Raw genomic sequence first — 5,486 nt, forward strand, 5'->3', positions numbered from 1 at the left:
AAAAGGACTCGAGTGGCAACAACCCCAGTGCTGGCGGATTTGTTCCTTTTATGCTGCACTTGCATAAACAAAACTCACACCAGGCCTTATAAGCTGCCCAGAGCAAGGCCAGATGCAGCTCTGCTCCTGGAGAGAGAACCATACCAAGAATGGCAGTGGGCCTCCTCCCTCCACACCTCCCTTTTCAGGCCCGGCTTCCCGCTGCCCCAGGGTTGGCCTGGAACACCCATGGAGTGTCCCCAAAGTCGGTGCAATTGTGCCTTGATTGGTGCAAGCCAAGGACAGCTAAAAGCCAAAGGGAAATGCCATCCATACCTGGGAAAGAAATCTTGTGTGTCCTCACCTGCCACCCCTCACACAAGCTCCTAAGCCCTGGGCTGAGTCACCCGGGGGTCCCAGGACACCTTAAGCCTCCTCTGGAACTTCGCTGCCTCCTATCATTCCCCCTTCTTTACTGGATTCCCTCTACCGGTCCCTACGTATTGGGAGTTGCAGACCAAGGGAGCTACCTTAGGTTTGAGGAACATCTAACAAGACTCACAAGCTTGCAGAATTTTCCACAGTCCTGTGGTTCTTGCTCTTCTTTTTGTAATTCATGTCCTTTCCCTGGGTAGCTGTTTCATTTCCCACACCGTCAGTTACCAACTCTGTGGCAGTTACTTTCAACTCCACATTCCCACAGTCCCAATACCTCATGCCTGATCCAGACTAAAATTACTGATTACCTATTGGACATCCTGAACCCTTGACCCCTACCCTCAACTCTGCTGTGACTCATGTGTTCCCTACCTCACAGTCCTTCTCCTCAATCCTTCAAGCTAGAGACCCCTGGGTCAGTGTAGCCTCCTCATTCTTCTTGCTCCACAACCATCGGGACACATTTCCTGGTGACCCTCTTCCCAGAAATGCCTCCTGGTTCTGCATCTTCCCTTCTGGCCCTTCTGGTCCATCCCTGCTGGTCCTGCCCTGCTTCAGGCTCTGGTCCTGTCTGTTCTGGTGCCGCCATAGCTTCCTGACTGGCTCTCCTGATTCTGCCCCATCTTCAAACCCAGTGGTTCCCAAAGTGTGGGCCCCAGGCTCACTGGAAGGCAGCATTAGCATGGCCGGGGACTGGGTTGTAAATGCAAATTCTCAGGCTTCACTCAGACGTATTGAATCAGAAACTCTGGGGGTGGGGCTCACCCATCTGTGTTGTACAAACCTCCCTCCACTAAGGTGCCCAAGATACCTACCCTTCACCAGAAGAAGCATACATCGAATACCTGCTTAAGGTGTCCTGGGCCCCCCGGTGACTCAGCCCAGGGCTTAGGAGCTCGTGTGAGGGGCGGCAGGTGAGGAGGGCAAACAGGAGTTCTTTCCCAGGTATGGATGGCATTTCCCCTTGGCTTTTAGCTGTCCTGGGCTTGCACCAGACAAGGCACAATTGCGCTCACTTAGGGGACACTGCATGGCAGTTGTAGGTGGTTTTGAGCACAATGGCAGGATGCAGGTCTGTCTTCCCTGTTAACTGAGGATTGAGAGGGGCAGAGGTGTGGATAAGGAGTGCCTGCTGCCGAGAGAAGCCAGAGGAAAGATTGGGAGAGGCTTTACCAGAGGGCTTGTGCTTGTCTCCTGTAGAGAAGGGACACTGTAGCCCTTATGATGTATACTTACCCATCTTTTGACCACTGGCCTGGGTGCTTAGGGCTAAGTCTAAATTCCAGGCTCTCTGGGAAGCTTCCCTGAGCCTTTAGGTCCCTGGAGAAAGCCCTCCCAGTGGATGGTGGGGGCAGGCAAGGCAGCAGCGGGTGAGGTGGGAGCTGTCCAGCAGGGACAGAGTGCTGTCAGTCTTGATGGGCTGAGGCGGCTAAGAACCAGTGCTCCGGTAGTGAGCTCCCCCAGAAGTCTTCCTCCCTGGGCACAGACAGGGTGCCAGTCTCCCTTGCCCTGATCAGGGATCTAGAAGGGACATCATTTTCCTTCACAGAGTTAGGGTTGGTTGAATTCTCTTCTGATCACTCGGCACTGTGGCCAGGGTGGATGTTCCCACCTTGGTTGGTGCAATAAGCTGATAAACGATAAAGAGCCTATTGTCAAAAGGGATTGGTTGTGATTCAGGGTCCAAAGAGTCCACAGGTCAGGAAGGAAGGCCACCTGGAAAAACTGAAGCCCTTAGAAATGCTTAAGGAGGTGGAGTCTGCTTTGACTTTGATAGAGAGAAGAAGGTGGGGGGGAGGCAGGAGGCTAAACCAGGTGCCAGAGGTACTCAATTTTTTCTAGTATGAGGAAACCCACCGTTAACATTTCTTTCTTTGTTTTTATTTCCTGGCATCAAAAATCAATGCAAAAATTCAAAGAACACAAAAACGTGTATCTTAGAAAGCAAACACCCTTTACAATCTCTGAGTCAGAGATGGCCACCGTTAACAGTCTGATGTGTGTTCTTTCAGATTTCCCCCCCATTTTTATATTACTTTATAAAAATAGGACTATGTTATAACATATTTTTACAACTGTTCTGAAACTTGCCATGTTCTCTTAATAATATTCTTGGATGTTTTCCCACATCTGTTCATATAATTTTTAAAACCTTACCATGGTTTTCCATAGTAGGGCTATACCATAAATTATTTAACCCATATCCTGTTAATGGACTCTTGGGTCATTTCCAATTTTTTACTTAATGCAAACTTATGCAAAATTTCAAATTGCTGTAATTAATAAAACTTTATATGTGCCTTTGTGCGCATGTGTGGGTATATCTATATGGTAAATTTCTTAAAGTGGAATTGTTTGTTCAAGCAAGAACACTTGAAATATGGATGGAAACTGTCAAATTGTCTTCCTAAACGTTGTATGAGTTTACACTCCAGTCAACAGTGTATGAGACCGTTTCCTTCTGCACACGCTTTCAGACACTGAGTATCAATGTTCTTTTGTCCAGTACATTTGTTTCGTACATTTGGAAACATGTTAATTTTCATATGAATCGCCACCTTAGGATTGTTTAGGTTTTTTTCCTGATTACAAAAGTAAAACATGCAATGGTTAAAAAAAAAAACAAAAAGAAAGAAAGAAATATGGAAATAGGTGCCAACTGAGCCACTCTGCTCATCTGGTTTTCCTTGTGCCCAAGAGACCCATGTGGAACATTGGCAATTATCCATCTTCTTACTTTTTCCAAATTCTAAAGGAGAAACTCAGCATTTTCTTGTTTTAAAATTGAAATTTTAAATTACGTGGTAACTAATGAGAATGAACATGTTTGGCCTTTGCTAATCTTTTATGAGGGGTCTTTCTCTGAGAACGGCTGGTTCATGTCTTTGTCTATTTTTCTCTTGGATGGTTCACTCTGATGTTCTTGAGTTATAGGTGTTCTCGGTACATTACATTAGTGATACTAATAGCCTTTTGCCTATCACAGGGGTTGCAAATATTTCCCTGCAGTTCAACACGTGCCCTTTGATTTTGTCTGGTAGCATTTGCGTTATTCAAGTTTAATCAAATGTCTTTCCTTTTTGGTGTCTATGTTTGATAACTTTCTTAGGAAGGCCGAGCACTTTTTTTTAATTTTATTTTTAACTGTGGCCGCATATAACATAAAATTTACCATCCTAACCATTTTTAAGTGTACAGTTTAGTAGTGTTAAGTATATTTACTTTGTGGTGCAATCTCCAGAACTTTTCATCTTAAAAAACTGAAACTGTGTACCCACTGAACACTGTCATCCCTTTTCCCTCTCCCCCTAGCCCCACCATTCTACTTTCCATCTCTGTGAATCTGACTTCTTTAGATACTTCATACAAGTGGAATCATACAGTATGTGTCTTTTTGTGATTGGCTTCTTTCACTTAGCATGATGTCCTCAAGTTTCATCCGTGTTGCAGCATGTGTCAGAATTTCCTTCCTTTTCAAAGCTGAATAGTATTCCATTGCATGTGTGTACCACATTTTGCTTATCCATTCATCTGATGAAGGACACTTGGATTATGTCCACTTCTTGGCTATTGTGGATAGTGCTGCTATGAACATGGGTGTGCAAATATCTCTTTGAGACCCTGCTTTCAATTCTTTTGGATATATACCCAGAAGTGGAATTGCTGAATCATATAGTAATTCTATTTTTAACTTTTTGAGGCACTGCCATACTGTTTTTCACAACAACTACACCATTTTACATTCCCGCCAACGGAGCACAAGGGTTCCAATATCTCCACCTCCTTATCAACACTTGTTATTTTCTGTTTTTTTTTCATATTAGAGATCCTAATGCATGTGATGTGGTATCTCACTGTGTTTTTTTTAAGTTAAATAGATTTTATTCTTTAGAGTAGCTTTAGGTTCACAGCAAAATTGAGCAGGAGATACAGAGATTTCCCATATATCTCCCTCTCCCATGGCCTCCCCCACTATCAACATCCCCAACCAGAGTGGTACATTTATTACAGTTGATGAGCCTACATTGACACATCATTATCACCCAAAGTCTTTAGTTTACATTAGGGCTCACTCTTGGTGTTATACATTGTATAGGTTTTGACAAATGTATAATGACACGTATCCATCATTGTAGTATCATATAGTTTTCCTCTCCTAAAAATCCTCTGTGCCCCACCAATTCATCCCTCTCCACTCCCACCAACCCCTGGCAATCACTGATCTTTTTACTCTCTCCATAGTTTTGGCTTTTCCAAATGTCATATAGTTGGAATTGTAAAGAATGTAGCCTTTTCATATTTGCTTCTTTCACTTAATAATATGCACGTAAGATTCCTTGATGTCTTTTTATAGTTTGATAGCTCATTTCCTTTTAGTGCTGAACAATATTTCATTGTCTGGGTGTCCCACAGTTTATTTATTCATTCAACTAGTGAAGGGCGTCTTAGTTTCTTCCAAGTTTTGTCAATTGTGAATATAGCTGCTCTTAACATCCTTGAGCAGGTTTTTGTGTGGACATGTTTTCAACTTATTTGAATAAATACCAAGGAATGCAATTCCTGGATCATATGGTGAGAGTATGTTTAATTTTGTAACAAGCTTCCTAAATTGTCTTCTGAAGTGCCTGTGCCATTTTGCATTCCCACCAGCAATAAATCGTAGTTTCTGTTGTTCCACATCATTGTGGCTTTGATTTGCATTTATGCACTTCTTTTTGATGTCAAAGAATTTCTCCCACTTGATAGTTGATCTTTAATTTCTTTGAGGGAAGGAAATAACAATTATCAATCAGTCAGATGCTCTTTAAAACAATTTTTTTTGTCATTTTATTTTTGTCAAAATAGAAATTCATTAATTTTCTCCCGATTTAAAAGGAATATTCATTCAAAAATTTAAGGAAAAAAATGTGAAGTAGAAAATAAAAATCCCCACCATCCAGATAACCACTATGAACAAAAACCTTTCCAGACATTTTTCAGTATATATACATATTTAGAAAAATGGTATCATACTGTACACACTGCTTTATATACTACATAATTTATTTCACTTTTTCTCTTTGTTGTTG

This window comes from Equus caballus, chromosome 15 (genome assembly GCF_041296265.1).
Source record: "Equus caballus isolate H_3958 breed thoroughbred chromosome 15, TB-T2T, whole genome shotgun sequence".
Taxonomy (NCBI): domain Eukaryota; kingdom Metazoa; phylum Chordata; class Mammalia; order Perissodactyla; family Equidae; genus Equus; species Equus caballus.